Here is a 23,247-nt window from a genome sequence, read left to right on the forward strand (position 1 = left end):
AGGAACCTCCCTTGAGACATCATGGAGCTGACTCCGGCCTTGTTTGTGCTCTTTCCATCATCCCTGAGTGTAATTTGTTGATAAATGGCTCTTCATCGGGAAAGACATCTTCTTGACCCTTTCAGAGAGCTAGAACCTAAATTCAGTTATAAAAGCAGGAAAGTTTAAACTCTTCAATCTCGGGTATTGTTAGACCTTAAGGTAACCTGTAAACCCCACCTGCCCAAGGATGAGATAACTTCCTGGAATTCTGGGAGTTGTAGCCCTTGGAAAATTACAACAAAGGCTCATGGGAAAGTACAGTGGCCCATGGGTTTTGTCCATATAAACCTCACCAACATGAGTCTCCAGGCCACTTAGCTGGAAATTTTCCAAGTGGTGGTCCTGACCAAATTCCATCTTGGTCAGTATTGAAAATTTTAACAAAAGCTTGCTTTAAATTGGCCAAAATGGTGGATCTGTTTTTCTCTGGCTTATTTCAGGATTGGCAGTGTGTGTTATTGACTCATCAAATGCATGTCCCATATTACCCTGACTGGACAAGAGTCATCTTCTATCCTCAAAATGGAGTCAAAGCTACTTATAAAATGGAGTCTCTCAGGGCAAGCCACAGTCTAGAAAAATCACTGTTTATCACAAATAGTACAACTTAGAGAAGGGCACAGCCTGATCTCAACAGCCTCCATTTTCAGTCTTCTAGAAGGTTGGGGTTACTAGCCTCCAGAAAAGCCCACATGCCTACAACCAAAATAAAGGACAGAGTTTGAGGCCTCTAAACCTGGTCCATCACTGTCCATAGTTTCCTGAGGCATACCAGGCAAATATACTCAGAGATCTAGTTCCAAGGAATTCAATTTTTCTTGTTCTTGTTTTTTTTGAGACAAGGTTTCTCTGTGTAGCCCTGGCTGTCCTGGAACTCGATCTGTAGACCAGGCTGGCCTCGAACTTGTAGAGACCCACCTGCCTCTGCCTCCTGAGTACTGGGACTACAGGTGAGTCACCACTGCCTGGCCGGAATTTAATTTCTGAGGTCCATCTATTTCCCCCAGGGAAAGAAAACACAAGCTTTGGTAATGAGGCAGGAAAGGGTTTTAATCAACACAGCTACACTATATCGTGAAGACAGAAAGTCTGTACATCTCAACCATTTTTGCAGTGCTGACTCGAGCTCTAGGTTTAAACAGAGGAATAGCGGGACAGAAGTGAGCAAGAGGTGCAAATAACTAAGAGGTCTCAGTCACTCTCGTTCTGCAAGGTGATCAGAAGTCCTGCTGCCTGGGGAGACAAGCATGAGAGAGGACTGTCCCTGCTGTGGGAGTGACCTGAGCATAGGGCGCTATGTCTGCAAAGCTCTGCTTTTCCCCTCGGATACCAATGTGACCTCACTGCAGACTTAGGACAAGACTTGGGGACTCAGATGCCTGCTGGGGGTCTGGGACGAGACACTGTAAGGGCTGGCAGTAAGATGCCTGCTGCCTGCCATTTTTATCTGTGTGCTCTCAGCCTGGGAGGGGGATGCATGAGCTAGGGTAGAGAGCCGTTCTTAGACACTTCTCTAATGATTAGCACACTGACAGGCAGAGCTAAGCAGGAGTCTGTCCGCATACGCCAGATTCAGCATGTCTGGACTTAATGTACCTTTGTAGGCTCAAGTGACGGCCGGTGTTTTACAGTTAAAGCAGTTTTTGAGTACTTGTTCTGGGTCAAAAGAATGGAGTCCTAGGGAGGGGCCCCTGATCCTGCAAGCCTAGAATAGTACTGAGACTATGTAAGGTGCTGTTACTGAAGAAAACCAACAGGACAAGGAAGGTTCGGGAGTGCAATGCCAACATTTATTGAATAACAATAAATTCACAAGGTCCAGTGGTTTCGAGGATGAAATTTGGCATATAGCCCACCTATCTTGGTAGCCTCGCTGAGGCAATTGCAAGTTATTTTATTTAATAGTGGTTAGCTTTCATATTACACAACATATAGTAAATATCTCTCTGTGTCTCTCTGTCTCTGTCTTTCTGTGTCTGTCTCTGTCTCTCTCTCTCTTTCTCTCGTGTGTGTGTGTATGTGTGTGTGTGTGTGTGTGTGTGTGTGTGTGTGTGTGTTTATGGGTTACAGAATAAATACAAGCTAAATAGGTTGCCGCAGAGTTTAAGGAGATTCAGAAGGAGCTAACGAGCTGGGAAAGAGTCTGGATTGATAGGATAATGAAGCAAATGGAGCTGCCCCTAGAGCTGCTGCAGGTGGGTTTGGAGGTGAAGACACAGAGTTCAGTGAGGTGAAAATTCAAACCGGGTTTGGAGTGAGGAGCAGGTAGGTCTGAAGCAGGCCAGGCCCCAGTGTAGCTGGACAAACAGGTGTTAGGTAGGTGGTCAAGTAGGGCCACAGCAGCAGCGGGTTACCAAGCTAAGCCAACACTGCAGCGATAGAGTCCACATCAGCGTTAGCAAATGTTTGCCAACACAGTCCTGAGCAGAGAACACTGGAGGGGCTGGCAACGCAGGACAGGTAAGGCAGACCCAGGTCAGACCAGGTCATGCAGCTAAGGATGCTCACAGCAGGCAGCAGACAAGCAGAGAAGTGAAGGCTCCCCCGGCCCTGTTCTGCTACTAGTATGAATCATAATGTAAACATTTGATATACAGGACATCTGATACATAACCCCTGTGAAACAACCCCCAAAGGGGAACTGCTGGCCTACAGGAGACAAAAGAGGGGACAAAAGAGAAAAGAGTCCTGCTTTCTTTTCCTCAGAGACCCGACCCGCCCTTTAGGACAGACATCTTAGCGGAGTATGCCAAATGAATCTGAGGTGACCTTGTCATGAAAGGCAAATAAGAGACCCCACAGAAGGGGAAGGCGTTCCAGGCAGAAGGACACTGACAAAGGCCAGGAGCTGAGGCAGAACTGGATCCAAAGACTCTGATAAACTTCCTGCCTAGGCAGGAAGTGGTCCGGCTGTGCAGGTTAAGGGTCACACATAGAACTGTAAAACAATTTATATCAGTTAAAAAGCAAAGGGAAAAACTCCACTGCTGGAGACAACAGTTCTAACAGGGGTGCAGTGAGAGAGGGCAAAGGGCAGAGCCTTCTGCCAGCAACAGAGTCTCCATGGAACTTCAAAATATGGAGGCCACCTGGGGCCCACCCACTCTTTACAAAAACAAAACCTTCCTCTTCCAAAGTGGGATTCAAAGACCAAATCTCCCAAAATAATTGTTCTTAGCCCTTCATTTCCCTCTGTGAGTTTGGAAAGGAACAAACACGTCTTCCCTGGTTGGTCCTTTTTTTCTTCTTTGTGGTAGACAGACCCTGCCCCCCACCCAGGCTGGGTCACCGGGAAGAACACTTTAATCAGACCACCACCATTCCCAACAATTTGAGGAGATAAAACACATGTTAGTGTGGACTTTTAAAGCTAGCTCTTCACCAAACAGAATAATCACATAGCTTCCTCTCAGTCTCCCAAAACTCACCGAGAGAAACGCTGGAGGAGTTCCCACTAAACCACAACGGGGGCAGGGTGATTTGAGGGAGGTAAAGGGGTTCGCAGGGCTTCGTGGAGGTGAAGGCATAGTGGGTCGGCTTAGTTAGAAAGCTAGGCCAAAACATGGCAGAGGCTGCTACCCTAATAGCCAATCAGAAAGCAAAGCACAGGCGGGGAGGAAGTGGGGTTGGGGGCTTTCAAAGGTCGGTCCCTAGGGAACCACTTCCCTTGGGTAGGCCCCACCCCTAAAGTTTTCACAACCACCCGAACCAGCGCCACCGTCTAGAGAGCAAGCATTCCAAACGAGAACCTGTGGGAGGCCTTTTACATTCAAACCATAGAATAAGCACTATTTTTAAGTATATTTTATATGGCTCGTAAGTAGTTAGTTCATATAGTCATTCATTCAACAAGTATCTATTAAGTATCTATTACTATGTGTTAGATAAGAGTCTACTGTGTGTTAGATGTGCTGGGCCTTGGGGGTAAAACATGAAACAAAGCAAAGACCACCAACTGTATACACAAGAAGCAGGCAGTAAGGGAATATAGAAACACGTACCTATAAGCTGTTTCAGGTCAGGTTACGACACAAGAAAAAAGGCAAGGGAGACGGAGCCTGGGAAGGAGGAAAGACTCAATCAGAGAGAGAAGAATGGACAACGAAAACGAGCCATACAAATACACCAATATTGCAAGCCAGGAAAGAGCCGTGCAAATGGCCAGGGGTCAAAGTGCATACAGCAAGTCTAGAGCAGCAAGACCTCGGCTACTGAAGGGCAGTTAGCAGATGGCCCCATTATGTTGGGAGACAGGTTCAGGAGATGAGATTAGATAAAACTAGAAGGACACATAAGGATTTGGAGCAAGGTGGGAAGCTGAGGGTGATGCGGCCTGAGTTGACAATTGTTTTGTTTTGAGGGGAGGGTTAATTCCTCGAGCTGCTCAGTGCAGAAATAGATGACTGGAAGGCAAGAGAGGAAGATAGGAAACTAGACAGGACCCACAGCACTGCAGGCCAGAGGTGGCGGTGGTTTGGACAAGTGGTGAACAAGACTGGATTCCGGGTATGCTTCAAATACAGATCCAAGGGGACTGACTCACGGCCTAGATGTCACATGCAAGAGAAAGAATGAAATTAAACTGGTGTATGTTTATATAAATGTGCATATTTATATTTAGCCTGAGTGGTGCTACCATTACCAGGAAAGGGACACAGGGTGGTGCAGCTTTGGGAAATGAGGCAGGATCTGAAGCGTTCCATTTGAGATGATGGCAGTGCTTTTAGACTTTTGAGAGGGCACATGGGACAAATAGCTGGTGAGATGAGTCTGGGATTTAGTATGTATTAGTCGGGGTTCTCTAGAGTAACAGAACTTATAGAAAGAGCACACAAACACACACACACACACACACACACACACACACACACACGATTTATTAGAATGACTTACTGTCTGTGGTCCAGCTAATCCAACAATGGCTGCCTATCAATGGAAAGTCTGGCTCGATTCATTCCATGAGTCTGGATGTCTCAGCTGGTCTTCAGTATACACTAGAGTCCTGAAGAAATAGGCTCTCAAGCCAGTGAAGGACTGGACTTGCTAGCAAGGACAAAAACTAGGAGGTAAAGCGAGAGGCTTCCTTCTTCCGTGTTTTTATATATGCTTCCGGCAGAAAATGGGGTCTAGATTAGAGGTGTGAGTCTTCCCACCTCAAAGATCCAGATTAAAAGTGGATCTCCTCACTTCCAATGGCTGAACTGAGGAAAAATCCCTCACCCATGTACCCAGCCATTTGGGGGTTTTAGTTAATTCCAGATATAGTCAAGTTGGCAATCAAAATAACCATCACAGGGTATGAAGACACAAATTCGAGAGTCATCAGCACTTAGGTGGTGTCCAAAGTCAGAAGACAGAGGAGCAGTCTAGAGAATGTACATAAATAGAAAAGAAACCTGGGGGCTGAGCCTGGGCCACTCCGGTATTCAGGTTGAGGAGAGGGGGCCAAAGAAGCCTCCAGCATCCATGTGGGAAGCATGCTTTCAAAGGGCTCAATGACATCAAAAGTTACTAATGAGTAAGGACAGAAAGGACCCCAGTCTTGGCAATGTGGAGGCAGCTGGTGACCTTGAAGAGAGGACCATAAAATGTTAAACTACAGGATCAGTGCCAAAACACAGAAAGTGGGAAACAATTTACATTACAAGCAAAGTTGTGGATTTATAGGCACAACCCAGCAATTCTTTATATAAAATCTATCGCAGAGGGATTATAGCACACACGCCAAATGTTCACGACAGCATTGTTCCTAACAGTCCCAAGCTGATGAGAACACGTTAGATCATGGGCCTGCCCCTTCAAGACACTGGCCACTCTAAGTGTCCAGATCCCACACACAGAGCTGGTCTTCTCCCTACCCCCATTTTCCTGTGCTCCCATCCCTCAGACAGAAGGGTTAAAAAAAAAAAAAAAAAAAAGCCATGCTGTGGCTTCACAAGCCCTATACTTGGCTCAGAACCAATAAGAGACAGACAGATAATAAAAAAGATAAGTGACAGATGAATAAATAAATGAATGAATAGAAAGTCTTCCAAAGACAGGACCACAGAAATCACGTTTTACCAGCTACCTGGAATCCTTTATTTCAGTCAAACTGACACTTAAATCTATACATCACTGTCGACTTAAATGTTGTGATTCTCAGCCAGGCAGTAGTGGCACCCGCCTTTAATCCCAGCACTCAGGAGGCAGAGGCAGGTGGATTCCTGAGTTCAAGGCCAGTCTGTTCTACAGATCCAGTTCCAGGACAGCCAGGACTACACAGAGAAACCCTGTCTCAAGAAAAAACAAAAACAAAAACAAAAAATATGATCCTCAAGTTTAAGTGGGCAAAGTGAAATCTGCTCAGATGGCATGACAGCGCCCACGCAAGAGCCAGGCATGACAGCACATGCCTGCAACCCCAGCCCTGGGTGGGGAAGGCAGACACAGGAAGATCACAGGGCTTGCCAGTCAGGTGACCTAATCAAAACAGTGAGCTCAAGGTTCAGTGTCTTAAAAAGTAAGGTGGAGAAGTAATAGAAGGAAGACTACACACACATAAAAACCACAAATACACACACACACACACACACACACACACACACACACACACACACACACACACACATTCGCGTACATACATACACTACAAAAAAGTGAATAAAAGGACTAGAAAAGTTGTGATTTTGTCCATCGAATATGGGTGTGTGTGCTCGGTAGATGACAAAGCAGACCCTGAGTTCCAAGATGGTCAAGGAGGAAAATGTAGAAAACAGTAGCGAACTTCATGAAACATCATACTCCAACGTCATCTTCAACTCAAATACAATTATCCCTCTAGCTTGAGCTGTAAAATTATACCGTTAGACTTTATCCCAAGATTTAGGGTTCTATGCAATTTTAAAATTCACTTTTAATGTCCATAAAGATATGGAAGCCCTTGGGGGAACTGGGTTGTTTGAGTGTGTCCTAATAAGCCTCTGTTTTATGTCAGGACCACTGATAATATTCAAAAAATCCTGGGAACCACAATCTTGTGCAATCTTCACCAAAGAAGGGGCCATTGCAGGGGAGCCATAAGCTCTGCCACTCCCCAGTACAGCTCTAGCTACCAAGCCCATTCCATCACCAACAGATTTCAGCCAGGATTCTCAGCCCTGTTAACCTCTGACTTCTCATCCACAGTAGGAAGAAAAGTAGTGTCTATCTTCTCAAGACTGCAAGGAGAAAATGAGAAAATTCACACAAAGTGCTTAACAAGATTCAAGGCACGTAGCAGTCAAAAAAAAAAAAAAATGGCCCCATCCCCTAACCAACAACTTGAAGGAAAGTATTGGAATGCCTTGGACCGGGACCAATTTTTTTCCATAGTCTGTGGTTTCTGGGAGGAGCATTTCCCACCAGACCTTGATGATAATATCCTATTGATGATGCCACATACTTTCCGTCACAGGACTTGGAGAAATCTAGGTGGTACCAAACTGGAAGCCTCCTCCATAACGGCCAGATCTCATAGTGCCAAAAAAGTGCCAAGGCAGGGATGCAAGAGGAGAAAAAAAAAACACCTGCTGTCTTACCCAGATATGAACCTAGCCAACTGCAAGAGCAACTCATCTGGTCCACTGGTGTCGTGGCACCAATATTTCAGTGAGTAACCAAGAGCTGTCCCACTGGGTTTAAGGCCCACTAAACAGGGGGTACTCGTGCATGGTACTGGGAATCTGGCCTGTGGTCACAGAACCTGGAGGAAAACCTGCTATTACAACTTTGTTAAACTCACAGAGAACCCAGCTTCCTTCTAGATACTTATCCATACACACATGTGTTAGTCCAGAGCTCACCTCTCATCAAAGATGTTTATTTTTGTAGTGGGTAGAGGTTAACACAGAGAACCACGCATGATCAACGTGCAGAAAATAAGTCACTGTGGCGTATTCATCCCCAAGTGGGACATCTATATCAAAGTCACCCCCAAGGCTCAGGGAGAATCTCAAAAGACGAGGCACAAATATATTCAGCGCCAGAGCTGGAGAGAATTCCTGCAAAATGGTGTCTTCTGAGCATGATGGGTGGTTGCACATGTGAACTCACAGGTGTGTGGTTGCCTGCACAAGACCTGCACAAGATATGGGAAGTCAATAGTCCAGCATGACTTTGCGGGACTCACGGGGCCCCACTCTTGGTTGATAAGTTACAAACAATTGAGGGCCACTAAGGGAGAGGAAGTTTTCTTCAGGAGCGGGGCCCTTGTTAGGTTGCCCACGTCAGATAGTAGAAGGCCCTACATCACATGTGTGTGGGCAACACTAATTGAACCAGCAGGCATAGGAAGATAGATAGGTAGATAGATAGATAGATAGATAGATAGATAGATAGATAGATAGATAGATAGGTAGGTAGGTAGATAGATAGATGATAGATATAGATAACCAATATGTAGGTAGATAGATGATAGAAGATGGATGATAGATAGATAGATAGATGATAATCAATAGATAGATAGATAGATAGACAGACAGACAAATGACATTGAGTAAGATATGAGGAGAGGGACAAGAGTTGGAACAGAGAAGTAAGGAACGGATTTTATCAAAATAAAATACATCCCTGTGTAAATGAAAAACAAAGTTCTCAGAGACCAAAGGTGAAGTTCACAAGTATTTTAAGAATGTGATTTGCTTTATGAAAAATCAATTTAAAAATGACTATAGTGGCTTTGAGTAAAGCCATAAATGTTGTCTGGCCCTGGTTGGTGGTGGTTACGGTGTTGCTGTGTTGGAACTGAACTCTTGAGAGGCAATGGAAACTTGAAGGCCCTGGTGATGACGAAGTTCAGCCTGGTTGGCATTCTGTTCTTGACTTAGGGCAGGAAGCCTCTTGTTTTTAGCATCGTACACGCATCGTTTTGTTTTCAGTATGTAACATGCATCATTTCACTTCGTCTTCACAACAGAATTCAAAGCCACATCTGGGCTGTAAAAATCTCGACTTTAAAGAAAAAAACAAAAAACCTTCACTTACTCTTTGAAATTTTGTACACATATAGAATATATCTTAATCATATTCACCCTAGGGTGCCCCATCGCTTCCTCCTCAACTTCATGTCCTTTTATAATTATGTCTTTTTTTTTTTCAAACTATTTAGTCCACTTGGTGCTATCCGTTTTCTCCTAAGGGTGGGGTCCTCCACTTGGGCATGGGCAGCCAACCAGTGAGCACACACCTAAAGGGAAGTTACTCTCTACTCCAGCAGCTGTCAATGGCCAGCAGCGCCTCAGTTACGGGGTGGGGCCTCAGAAGCTCCTCCCTATCCCATGCAGTAATCTTTAACGGGCTTGACCTTGTGACAATCCTGTGTGGGTTCATGTATACAACAGCCATGTCACATACAGAGGACAGCATTTCACAGTACACTCCCATTAGATTCTTAGTAATTAGTAATTAGTAGTCTCCTTAGATTCTTCCTGGTCCCCAGTGTTCCGTGAGCCTTAGGGAGTGAAGCCTGCTGTACAATAGTGTCAAGACCGTTTACCGAGATAACCAACTGGTCTCCTGCAATAGTGGCAAGATTGTTTATGGGGATAATAACCAACTGTTCTCCTGATTGGATTGGAGACCTGATCCACAGGAGAGGGTTGGTGACTGGTAGGGTAAACAAAGTCAAAACTCCTTATAGCAGGGGGCAGTGGTTAATGCAGAAACTAGTTACTGGCCAAAGTCCTGAAAATAAGCTACTTGGGTGCTGCTCCGCAGATAGAAAACCTTTACTCTTTACTCAGTGAATTCTCTTCTTCCTGAGACAGCTTTTCCTGGTCTTAGGAAGGCCTCGAAGATATCAGCACCTCTCCTTTATGGCAGCTTCCTCCAAACTCTGTGGCAGACTCTCCAGGGCTGACTGACAGGGCTAGTCTGGTGGCACACACAATCCCAGCACTTAGGAGGCAGAAGCAGGAAGAGCATGAGTTTGAGTCCAAGCTGGGCAACATAGTGAGACCCTTTATCAAAAAAAATTAATATATAAGGCACATGAGAAGATGGATTGTTTATCTCCAGCAGGGGAGAAGATGGACGTGTGATTTGCCTGAGGTCACTATCCTGGGGACAGTGTCAGTGTGGAGACTGCCTTGAGGGTTGGAAAGATAACACCAGTTGTCACTATGGAAGATACCTACCCAGAGCCACCCTTCTTCCTTGTTACCAGAGCCCAGTTTCATTCAGAAAAACACTACATTTGCCTCCTGCACTAAATCAGAACTGACTCCATTTGGGATGGCAAGCTTATTCCCACTGCCCTAGCTTCCCTGTGACTATGAGTGTCCATCTGACCCTTTTCTGGCCAATGACACATAAAGTCACCTGAGAGGCTTCCCTATAAGGGGTACAGGTGAGATATGGCCCCCATAGACTCATATGTTGAATGCTGGGCCCATAGAAGGTGGCACTATTAGGAGGTGTGGCCTCGTTGGAGGAAGTGTGCCACTGTTGGGGCAGGCTTTGAGGTCTCATACCCGCTAAAGCCATTATGGAGGCTCCTTCTGCTGCCTGCAGATCAAGATGTAAAACTCTCAGTCTGCCTGCATGCTGCCATGCCCTGTGTCTTAGTATGGGTGTCTATCGCTGTGAAGAGACACCATGGCCGAGGCAACTCTTATGAAGAAAACATTTCATTGAGGGTGGCTCCCTTACCGTTTCAGAGGGTCAGTCCATTAGCACGGCGTCGTGCAGGCAGACTTGGTGCTGGAGCTGAGAGTGAGTTCTACTACACCTTGCAGGCAACAGGAAGTTGACTGATACACTGAGTGGTGTCCTGAGTATAGGAAACCTCAAAGCCTGACCCACAGTGACACGGTTCCTCCAACAAGGCCACACCCACCAACAAGGCCACACCTTCTAATAGTGCCACTCCCTGTGAAGTTATGGGGGCAGTTACATTCAAACTACCACACCCTGCCATGATGATAATGGACTAAACCTCTGAAACTGTAAGCCAGCCCCGATTAAATGTTTTCCTTTATACGAGTTGCTGTGGTCATGGTGTCTCTTCACAGCCACAGACACCCTCACTAAGACATTCATTAAACACTCCCGCCCCACCCTCACACACAAATGCTTTGAATCTTCCTTGAATTCAGATGCCTGGAGTTATGTTACCTATCTTGTGACGATAAATTTCCAAGAACCAAGATAATAAGGAAAGGCTAAGGGGAGAGAAATTAAGAATAACTCTGGATACTTGACGAGACACTAGAGCTCACAGCCCTACCCTAGCATTTTTGCTTCAAATTCCTCAGCAAAATAATATATGGTTGAACATTTAAGCCCCTGTAGGTCAAGTTTTCTGACTGGTTGATTCAGTTGTATCTTCTAGTGCTCTTACTCACTCCAAGCTCCCACCTGGGTACCGAGAATTTCAAGAGGCATCCCTGTGAACTAGCCTGTGCACAGTAAAGTCAAGCCCCTCTGCTATTTCCTGTAAAGTTCTTTTGTACAACGGACCCCAGTAGACCCACCAAACTCTTCACAGAATGATTCACGGATAACCTTCCTGAAGGATCACCACACTTGTGGCTTTGACCAATCCCATACCCTAGGTGTCTCATATATTGTGTGAACAGCATTCTGGGCAAAGGCTGGGCATTTAGCCCTGCTTTAGTGGATAAACTCTTCCTAATAACTTGGTCTCACTCTTGCCTTTGAGGACAGAGAAGGAAGGCCTTGAATGCTTGAGCAAATGTATGGAAAACACCATGCACAGTGGCTGTAGCCCGTGGCTTTCTCAGTAGACAGCAGATCTGACCACAGCCATGATCATTATACAACACAAAGCTCCCTGTGAGCCCCATGTGTGCTTATGTGTTAAATCACTTGCTGGTTCTGCAGGGGTTCTTTGTACAACATAACAGTGTAACATACCAGAGGAGTGTACCCAGAGTCTTCGAGGCCCACCTGGTCCTGCAGCCGCCTTGCCCTAAATAGGCATACAAAGACTTATACTAATTATAAAACTGTTGGTCGGTGGCTAGGGCTTCTTACTGACTAGCTCTGTCTTAATTATTAACCCATTTCTATAAATCTATGTATTTCCACATGGTCTTGGCTTATCGGAGAATGCCCAGACAGACCTGCTACTCCTTTGGCGGCTACATGGCGCCTCCTTGCAGTGCCTCTCTGCTTCATTCCCAGAATTCTCCTCATCCCCTAGCCCTGCCTTTCTTCCTGTCTCTACCGGCTATTGGCCAAACAGTGTTTTATTCATCAACCAATAAGAGAAACATATGTACAGAAGGACGTCCCCATCAGAGGAGCCTGACTTTACTGTGTACAGTACACACACAGCGGTGATGGTGGTGACATGTGCGTGACGTGCTGTTATGGGTCCGTATGCCACAGCACACATGTGGGGGGTCAGAGGAAAGTTCTGGAAAGTTCCTTTGCTCCTTCTACCTTTATGTGGGCTTCGGGGACCAAACCTGGGCCAACAGTATTGCACAGTAAAGGACCTCAACCTACTGAGCCACCTCATCCATCCCCAGTTGACAGTCTTAACAGAGCAGTCCTGACCTCTCTAAGCAAGAAAGAAATTCTTCAGCTGATGGCCTTTGCATTGGCTTAAGCTTCACCCCTCCCCCACCCCGCTACCCCCGAGGCTCTAACCTGCTATCCCACTCTGCCAATGTTAGACACTTTCAGCCACAACAAGGACATGGGCCAATTTAGCCCTCCAAGTGTGTGTGTTATAGAGAAGAGAAGGTGAGACCTATCCCTTAGTCTGCAGTTCCTCCAGGCAGGGACGTTAAAGAAATCAGGACAATGTCCTCTTTCAGGAAGACTTGTGCAATAAGCCTCCTCAGCCCGGCAATAAATACCAGTAGTTCCTGAGCTGGTACACCAAGTACTGTGGGGTTATGAAGAGAGATAAACCAGCATGAAGGCAGCCAAGAGGAAACCCAAAATAGGAGTTTGGGAAGACAGCTTTGCATTCCACCCAGTTGGCCATGGTCTGTTGGGATAGTTCTGATCCTTGTACATGACAATGCCATTGTCCTCAAGGTAGGAGATGGGGCTGGGACTGGTGCTGATATTCTCCAGTGAAGAAGAGACAACCTACCCTGGACGGGATGGGCAAAGAGGTAGTACAGGGAACACCCCAAAGCCCGCATCCATTTAAAGACCACAGCATTCAGCTCCAAGGCAGCTGTTCCCTACACGCTCACGTGACTCCCCCTGAACACACTCCAAGCAGATCGCAGCTACAGATTCCGTGACCAGGTGGCCACAGCTGGGAAAAGGTGGCCCATCCTCAGCCTCCCATAGCTGGCGTTTCTCCCTCTTTAAATCCCATGCCCCAGGCTCCAGCACAGCTGCCAACTCTTACCTTCCTTTTTAACAGTCTCCCCGGAATCCCATCCCCATCCAAGTTTTCTATGACCACCCATTTGGATGAACCCCAATCTTGAGCCCACCTCTAATGGCTCTCCCATGTGTCTGGCCTGGGCTCCCCTGGATGGACACTCCCTGGGGGTGAGAGTGGCTAGCCTTTGTTCCTCAGCATGGAGTATATCAGGTAGGGAATAAATCTCACTGTGTAACCAGACTGCAGACACCTTACTGTGCTGAGGTAGCCTTGGCCTCTGCTTCTGTAAGATCATCCTACCCGCCCCACAACAGGATTTCCCATTTTGTTGGTTTTCTCACCACCCATTTCCATGTCGGTCCTGAGATGTGGGTAACGTCTCGAGATGCCCAGGGTTCTCCACTGCCTCCTATTTTCAAGATGTCTCCAAATCTTTCTTTCTCATCCCTGTCACCTGTTCTGTGTCTTTTCCTCACCTGGAACATGACATGTTGGGCAGTCATCCTTCCCACACTATAGTCATCTGTTTCTTCAACCAATAAATCATGAAACAAAGGGACCTGCCGTACTGATGTTAAGCCATGTGGAGGAGAAGGGAACCCCACAAATCTAAATATTCCTTTTTTATTTTTTATTTTATTTTATTTTGTTTTTTTGTTTGTGTGTTTGTTTGTTTGTTGTTTGTTTTTTGAGACAGAGTTTCTCTGTGGATTTGGAGCCTGTAGACCAGGCTGGAATTAAAGGCATGTGCCACCACCACCCGGATAAATATTCCCGTCTTATTTAAAGAGAAATCCTGCAGTGAGTGGGAGGTGGTGGGGTGCAGGGGAAGCCATGACAGTCCGTAACACCACCCCATGCAGTCATGAGCAAGTGATGTGGCCCTACTCAATCACAGCTTCCATCCCAAACTTGAAAGCTGAAGAACACCAAGAAGCAGGTTCATTTAGCACTCATCCAGGCTTCGGCTCCAGCTCATCGCTATCTGAGGCACTGCCAGCGAGTCCTAACCAGAAGACCACTCCTGAGGATGTCCAGGGCTGTGTTCCCTGCAGCCTGGCCTTCTGGTTGCCCCACTGGGTTCTCCAGCTTTCCATCAATTCTGGGAAATGGCCAGTATCCTCTTACGAATAAGTTCAACTATAGTCAGCTTTGGGGGGGGGTTAGAACCGAGAACCCCAACTGATGGTACCTGGCCTAGCTGTCTCAGAATCCCAGCACCTAGCAGGGTACCCGGTGTGGTGTGGAAAACAAATGAGAACAGGATGAAAGGAAGAGAGAAGAGGGGGTGGGGTGAGGGTAGGGGAGCCTTTCTCCCCTTTGGGAGTAGGGAGAGTGAGGGAAGAGAAGGAGACACAGTGCCCTCCCTCCCTGTCTGCATGTGGGAAATCCGCAATACCCGACATCCCATGGGCAATAAGCTATAACTCGAACATTTCTTAATACGCTGACATGACTCCAGCTCAACTCCCAGTGGGAGGGAGCTCAGGAGAAAAAGAAGGGCAGGTTCTGAGTCGTGGTGGCAGGGCAGATGAAGCAGAGGCGGAGGATCCGGGAAGACACAAAAATGGCGCCTGTTCAGTTCCCAGGCTTTATAGGAACCAGCTGAGAACAGAAACGGGTATCGTTTTCTGAATATCCCACTGGTGTGCCCTTTGACCCAGTAATTCCATTTCCAAGCAATCAGAAACAGATTTATGTATATAAATAACCAGGCTGATGTTACTGATAAGCAGGAAAAAATGGAAGTAACTTAAATGTCTAAAAATAAGATATGGCTGGGTGAAACGTCTCAGCAATGCAACAGAATATTAGGCAGGTATTAAAACGGCACTCACAAAACAGCTATGAGGACGTGTGATGATGTAAGACAAGCTACGTGGAAAACCATGTACACAGTGCTAAGCTTGGTCTCAGATAAAGGAAATGTGTGCATTAGGAGAAACCATCACACTCTTCAGAGAGGCTGTCTTGCCCTGATGAGGTTATGGCATTTTTCCTCCTGAGTTCTTGTCTATAATTTTCTACAATGAGTCCAGATCACCCTTTTTTGTTCCTTCTTTATGTTTGGTGTTGTTGTGTTGTTTTGTCTTGTTGGGGTTGGTGATGGGGGAAGACCTTCTTTATATATGTTTCTCTTATTGGCTGATGAATAAAATACACTGTTGGCCAATAGAGCAGGAATTGAATTCTGGGAAAGGTAGGCAGAAACAGACACCATGTGAGACCAGGAAGAGAGGAATGCGGGGCGTTCTCTGGTAAGCCAGGACCACGTGGAAATACATAGATTAATAGAAATGGGTTAATAATTAAGACAGAGCTAGCCTATAAGAAGCCCAAGCCACTGACCAACAGTTTTATAACTAATATAGCATGTGTGTGTTCATTTGGGGTTGAAGGGCGGCGGGACCCAGCCAGGACAAAGAACCTCCTCATTACAGGTTGTTTGTTTGTTTGGGTTTTTGTTTGGTTTGGTTTTGGTTTTTCGAGACAGGGTTTCTCTATGTAGCTTTGGAGCCTATCCTGGAACTCATTCTGTAGACCAGGCTGGCCTCGAACTCACAGAGATCCACCTGCCTATCCCTGGAATTAAAGGAGTGTGCCACCACCGCCCGGCTATTGTTTGTTTTTTGTTGTGTTGTTGTTTGTTTTTTGTTTTTTTATTGTTTGGTTTTTTTGTTGTTGTTTGTTTTTTGGTTTTTGGTTTTTTTGAGACAGGGTTTCTCTGTGTAGACCTGGCTGTCCTGGAACTCACTATGTAGACCAAGATGGCCTCAAACCCAAAGATCCATCTACCTCTACCTCCCGAGTACAAAATCACCTTCTTGATAAAGGAAAAAAGAAATAGAAAAGCAAAATGAAAGAACAAAAATTAAAATCAGGGGAAAACAATGTCATTATATTATAATCCCAAAAAAATAAAAGAAATGATTGTTTAAAAACTTGGAATCGGTGAACAGCACCAACATGCACCAAAGTACCGGATTTTGGCTTTGGATTCTCGGAAGTCTTAGCTGACCTGGGGCCTAAAGACTCCTCCCTTTCTATTTCAATATTTGTGTCTTTTCCTTGCCTCCTTCTGCCTCCAGTGAGAGTAGGACTGGGGCTGTCCCCGCTCCTGGACACAGACGTTTCCCCCATTGACCACCCCCCTCTCACCTCACACTCTCACCACTCTGCACAGACTAACCCTTGGACGATTCTTCTACTGGCCTCCTCTCTCAGGCAGGTGTGCTAACTGGACAGATGTCACAAACTCACTCATAGTACTTAGTATTTTTTATGATTTATAGTACTTTTATTTAGGGGTGTGTGTGTGTGTGTGTGTGTGTGTGTGTGTGTGTGTGTGTGTGTGTGTGTGTGTGTGTCCATATGTTGGTGATACTGGAGGCCAGAACAGGGCATCAAATCCCCTGGAGTTAGCGTTACAGGAAGTTGCAAGCCACATACATGGACAATGGGATTGAACTCCAGCTCTCCAGTTTTTTGAGAGAGCAGGAAGCGCTCTAAACTGCTGAGCCATCTCTCCAGCCCCTCATTCATAGTATTTGCAAGGAGGATGTTTTGGATGTGTTTGGCCCACCCACCACCTGAAGAGCCTGACATAACCACCCTTCATCTGCCCGAACCCACTGTCTCCATCTGGAATCTGTCTGGATGCTGAATACAAGCCGCAGGTGGGTTCCTTAACAGATCCAGGGTGTGGAGCTCTGAGAGAAGTGGGAATGGGGGTCCCACACTAAATTCATGCATTTTCTAACCAAATATAGAGTTGCTCTTCACTCGGGAAACAATGCAGCCTTTTGACTAACGCCGCTTTCTTCTCGAGACGATGTAATAAACGTTAGGACAAATCTCGTGCAATTTAACTGCCCATCATTGAGCAGTTACCGGGCCAAATTCAGCTCATCGTCAGTTCTGCTCCAGCTGGTTCTGGGTTGTACTGCTGGTGTTAATTGCCCCGATAACGAGCTTTACAACAGTAAAGGTTTCTCTCTTGCCAAGGGCTGGATTAAACTCAGGGTTTCCTCTAACATCTACAAGGTCCTACGCAGAATCTGAGACACGGAGAAGCTAAACTCTCTGGCCCAAAACTCTACTGTTCTCACACAGATCCATTCTATGAGACAAGGAAGACGCGGTTCGCTTGACCTTTTTACTGCATCTGCTTACTTGTTTTGTGTGTGGGGGGGGGGCACACACAAGCCACAGCCCGATATGTGGAGGTCAGAAGACAACCTGTGAGAATCAGACCTCTCCTTCCACTGTGGGGATGCTGGTGATTGAACTCAGGTTGTCGCACTTGGTGACAGGTGCATTTACTGGCTGAGCCGTCTTTCCAGGCTGAGATATGACTCTTAACTGTTTCCAACTAAGTGCCAGCCCTCAACTTCTGCTCGATTGCTTGCTTCTCCACTGTGACTGTTAAAATGAATTGCTCCAAAACCTTCAACATTCTTCCCCACCAGCACCTCAAGACAGGGCTTCTCTGTGTAGCCCTGACTGTCCTGGAACTCACTCTGTAGACCACGCTGGCCTCAAACTCACAAAGATCCGCCTGCCTCTGCCTCCTGAGTGCTGGGATTAAAGGCGTGCGCCACCACAGCTTCAACACTCTTATGTGTGACTAAGGCTTATTTTTTCAACTAGTCCATCTGTGTCGTCACCTAATGTGATCCTTGGTTATTATTTGTATAGCTCTTAGAAACTTTTCAATGTGCCAGTCTCCTTCCCTGAAAACAGAATGGCGTGTGTATGTTGTATGTGTCTGCATGCGTGTCCACATGTGTAAAGCCATGTGCAGTGTGTATGTTTGTATGCATGTCCACATGTGTAAAGCCATGTGCAGTGTGTTTGTATGCATGTCCATGTGTGTAAAGCCATGTGCAGTGTGTGTGTTTGTATGTGTGTCCACATGTGTAAAGCCATGTGTAGTGTATGTGTTTGCATGTGTGTCCACGTGTGTAAAGCCATGTGCAGTGTATGTGTGTTTGTATGCATGTCCACGTGTGTAAAGCCATGTGTAGTGTGTGTGTTTGTATGTGTGTCCACATGTGTAAAGCCATGTGCAGTGTATGTGTTTGCATGTGTGTCCACGTGTGTAAAGCCATGTGCAGTGTATGTGTGTTTGTATGCATGTCCACGTGTGTAAAGCCATGTGTAGTGTGTGTGTTTGTATGTGTGTCCACGTGTGTAAAGCCATGTGCAGTGTGTTTGTATGCGTGTCACATGTGTAAAGCCATGTGCAGTGTGTGTTTGTATGCATGTCCACGTGTGTAAAGCCATGTACAGTGTATGTGTTTGCATGTGTGTCCACGTGTGTAAAGCTATGTGCAGTGTGTGTTTGCATGCATATCCACATGTGTAAAGCCATGTGTAGTGTATGTGTTTGCATGCATGTCCACATGTGTAAAGCCATGTGCAGTGTATGTGTTTGCATGTGTGTCCATGTGTGTAAAGCCATGTGCAGTGTGTGTGCTTGTATGCATGTCCACATGTGTAAAGCCATGTGCAGTGTGTGTGTTTGTATGTGTGTCCATGTGTGTAAAGCCATGTGTAGTGTATGTGTTTGCATGCATAGCCACATGTGTAAAGCCATGTGCAGTGTGTGTTTGTATGCATGTCCACGTGTGTAAAGCCATGTACAGTGTATGTGTTTGCATGTGTGTCCACATGTGTAAGGCCATGTACAGTGTGTGTTTGCATGCATGTCCACGTGTGTAAAGCCATGTGTAGTGTATGTGTTTGCATGTGTGTCCACGTGTGTAAAGCCATGTACAGTGTATGTGTTTGTATGTGTGTCCACATGTGTAAAGCCATGTGCGGTGTGTGTTTGTATGTATGTTCACGTGTGTAAAGCCATGTGCGGTGTGTGTTTGTATGTATGTTCACGTGTGTAAAGCCATGTGCGGTGTGTGTTTGCATGCATATCCACATGTGTAAAGCCAGGGGTCAGCATCTTGCTCTATCACTCACCATCCTAGGTCCTTAATCTTTATTTATTCATCTATTTATTTGTCTTCTGTACATGCCTGAGTGCATGGATGCACACTGTGTGTGCAGCCCTAAGGTAAAAGACAGACTCTGGCCTCCTGAAACTGAAATTACAGGCGGTTTCAAACTGTGGGTACGCGTGATGAAGGTGCTGGAAGCCAAACTGAGGTCCTCTGCAAGGCTACCAAGTGCGCTCAGCGGCTGAGCCATCTCTCCCCATCCACCCTGGTTTTGGTTTTGTTTTTTTTTGTTTTGTCTTGTTTTTTTTGGTTTGTTTGTTTTTGGTTTTGAGACAAAATCTCTCACCAGGATACGGCCAATAAAACCCTGCTGTTTTACCTTTCTGCCCCACCCAATGCTGGTGTTCACTAACATGCCACCACACCCTGCTTTTTAAGTGTGCAGTTGGGGCCCAAACTCAGGTCCTCGAGCTGGTGCAGCCAGCACTTCACTGACCATGCCACATGCCTGGCCTCAAAACGTTTCGGTTTATAAACGTCTTCCTAGAGTACCATCGCTTCTGGGAAACAGTGAGACGGCGGAGAGTTAGTCACTGTTGCTTTGAGTACAAATGACTTACTTATCCTCTTGAAGCGTCAACTAGAAGCCGCCCTGAAAAGTTCAGATGCAAATCTTCCCACCCCAACTCCGCTCTGCAGGGACGGCGGGCAGGGTGTACTTGTGCTCAAGGCCATGTGGGAAAATAGGCTCCCATGGGGAGATGGGAAACCTCAGAAAACTGCAAAGAGCCCAGATGGCATCAATGAAGACGCGGTCAGACCTGCTTCAAGACATCCGCTCTGGGCAAGAAGTTGTGTGCAGCAGTGTCTTAATAATGCATATTATGGTATGTTATTTAAGTCTATATGTGTGTTAACACAAATATGGACCCTTCTCCTTTCTTATCTTAAACTTTGCTGCATGTTAACTCTATATTTACTACATTTTTTTAAAGTAAAAGAAAACATAAAAGGTTTTAAATACATCAATCAAGAGCCAAAAGAATGTTCAAGTCAAAGGAGATACGCTGGCTTCCAGGAGCTCTGATTGGTTCGTTTCAGTAGAAACCAGCAGTTGGGAGGGGGGGTTGGGTGGACAACTGAATAGTTGATAGCTTTGAGCTATGAGGAACTAAGGCATCTTGTCACTCCATTAACTCCCTGTCCCTTAGCGTCCCTCACGGGACGTTCCCTGCCTTCTCTCTGGCCATACTGACTCATTGGTCCCCTTGGGATGGATACTTTCTTCTTCAGCCACCCCTGTTGTGTTGCTGTTTCTCTCACGCTGATGGAGGCAGAACCCCAGTGTCCTGCCACCAACGACTTCTCAGAATTTGTGTTTCACCTTAAAAGCCCTCCTGGCTTTGTTTCTCTGTTCTATATTGTGTTATTTGTCTTAACAAAAGTAAGTGAATTTTCTAGATGCTAAACACTTAGGAGATAGGCAGACTCCCTTGCAGGCAGACAGACAGGGAGAGGGACCATGGCTAGGTAATAAAGATGGCGGATTTCCAATATGGCCAGCTTCTTCAACCTCCTGACTTGAGACAAAAGCCCCGGAGGCTTTTCCCTCCTAGCAGCAGGCCCCTGCTGATGGACTGACTCAACAAGTTCAAGACTCCATCAGGACATGTCACTCAACAGTTCTGGAACAACCAACCATCCAGCTTTCTTCAAATTGACCAACCCTAAGTTAGGAGAGGAAAACTCTTCAGAGGCTTTAAACCCCAGGCCTGGAGAAGAGATTAGATTCTTCAGCTCCCTGGTTCACCCTCTGTGGAGGGCCTGCTGCCTCTGTGTGTGTGTGTGTGTGTGTGTGTGTGTGTGTGTGTGTGTGTGTGTGTGTGTCTCCTCACCCCCAGTGAATACCTTCCTTCAACTGCTGGCTCCCTCCACGGTGTTTGAGAGTTCTCTGCTGCTACCTTTGCGTTTCCAGGTTTTTCTGCTTTTTCGTTCTTTAGCTGGCAGAGAAAATGAACCTGATCTAGACCCTGAAACTGTATTGAGTTAAGGCGCCCAGGTTTCTTACATGTGTACTCTCAGCCACAGTCCCAGATATAAAGAAGAGGATGGCCATTCTCTCACTTTGCTGAAAGAGAGTATTTCCAGGAGACTGGCCGAAGTTCAAGGAGTTTGCTCACAGGATCACCGGACTCTAGAGTCGGCCTTTGTAACCCAGCCTTTTGAGTGTACGGAGTGTACTGGTGTACTGTACTCAGCCCAAGACTAAGCAAGCCTTCTCCAGCCCCTGTGTGGAGCAGACGATGGGGGGTGTCCTTCTGTATATGTGTTTCTCTTATTGGCTGATGAATAAAGCACTGTGGCCAATAGAGGCAGGAAGATAGGCAGAACTAGGAGACGAGTGGAATTCTGGGAAAGTAGGCAGAGAGAGACCAGAAAGAGATGCCATGTAGCTGCCAAAGGAGTAATAGGTCCGGGCATTCTCTGGTAAGCCAAGACCATGTGGAAATACATAGATTAATAGAAATGGGTTAATAATTAAGACAGAGCTAGCCAATAAGAAGTCCTAGCCAACAGCCAACAATTTTATAATTAATATAGCATCTGTGTGCTTATTTGGAGCTGAGGAGGGCAGGACCTCAGGCGAGACAAGAAAACCCCAGCAACAAGCATCTTACACTCCTCCCCTAACGAATTCCAGGCTGTGACTCCCAGCAGAATTTTAGCAAAGAGAACCAAGCTATTGTTATCCAACTTGGGGGTGACAACTTGTGCCCCAAGTCAGGTGTAGTCCTCAATAAGCCAATTAAAGAAGTTAAAGTAGAAATCAGAAAAGAGAGATTTATTCAGTGTGGCCATCTTGGAACCACTGAACCCTCAAGTCAACCTGAAGTGTGAGCAAAGTTTAAATGGAGAGCAGTCCCGTAAGGTGTGGTCCCACTCACCATTGACCCAACCTTATCTGGGCTTCAGATTCATCCTGTGAGTGTCTGACTCGTAGTTGGAGCTGTGTGGCTTCTTTTCCTGGAGACAAGTTCCCCCTCTGGCTGGGGCCTTTTCCTTTCCCCCAGCATGAGATTCATGAAAATTCCAGTTTCTTTGGGGTCCATTGTTCCAATAGTCTTTAGCATTTCCTTGTCTGCCAGGCCTGTGATATTACCTGCTCTGTTTACTGGTCAGATCGGTGTTAGGTCTCACAGCCGGTCCAAATATTCAAAAATGAACTTAAACTGGACTGCAAGATTTCTGGCAGTTGGATGAAAGCCAGCATTCCTCAGGAACTTGTGAAACACAAAGTCCCATCTGCCAAGAGGAGTCATTTCCCTTAACTCTGGCAGAAGGGACACATGGCTCCCCGTGTCTATCAAAGCCCATGCTGCCTCCAGGCCCCTTAGGATCAGGAGTACCTGTTGTACATGTCAAAGTCCATGCTAGCATCCCTTATTGCCTCCTCCCCTACCCTAAACTCCCCGCAGCTCACAGGTGGGAGTATCTCCCACCCACAGATACTCATCCTTTTTTTTTTTTTAATTTATTTATTTATTATGTATACAGCATTCTGTCTGCATGTATGCCTGCAGTTCAGAAGAGGGCACCAGATCTCATTACAGATGGTTGTGAGCTACCATGTGGTTGCTGGGAATTGAACTCAGGACCTCTGGAAGAGCAGCCAGTGCTCTTAACCTCTGAGTTATTTCTCCAGCCCCGCTACTCATCCTTCTTATAACCTAGCTCACTATTTTGTCTTACCCTGACTCTCATTTCCCTTCCTATCCTGTCACTATGTTTTCTCTTATTATCGCCACTCCTCTTTCCCACTCCCTAGCCCTGGTCATGTCCAGTCTTCTGTGTTCAGTCCACTTCTTGCTCTCTCTGCTCTGGACTCTTCCAGATGCCTCTGGCTGTTTCTCTCTC

General features: G+C 46.2%; 2 long non-coding RNA genes across 11 annotated transcripts in view; both read right to left on the bottom strand.

Annotated features, from left to right (window-relative positions):
* Positions 1-23,247, bottom strand: part of LOC113837487 — a 115,792-nt gene that overhangs the window by 85,391 nt on the left and 7,154 nt on the right. The gene's annotated exons all lie outside the window — the stretch shown is intronic.
* LOC118239361 lies at positions 2,240-8,405 on the bottom strand. The gene is made up of 3 exons (XR_004771286.1): positions 4,936-8,405; positions 4,044-4,100; positions 2,240-2,980 (listed from the first exon to the last, which is right to left on the bottom strand). It is a non-coding gene; the product is annotated as an uncharacterized LOC118239361 (long non-coding RNA).

Source organism: Cricetulus griseus, chromosome 10 (assembly GCF_003668045.3).
Source record: "Cricetulus griseus strain 17A/GY chromosome 10, alternate assembly CriGri-PICRH-1.0, whole genome shotgun sequence".
Taxonomy (NCBI): Eukaryota; Metazoa; Chordata; class Mammalia; order Rodentia; family Cricetidae; genus Cricetulus; species Cricetulus griseus.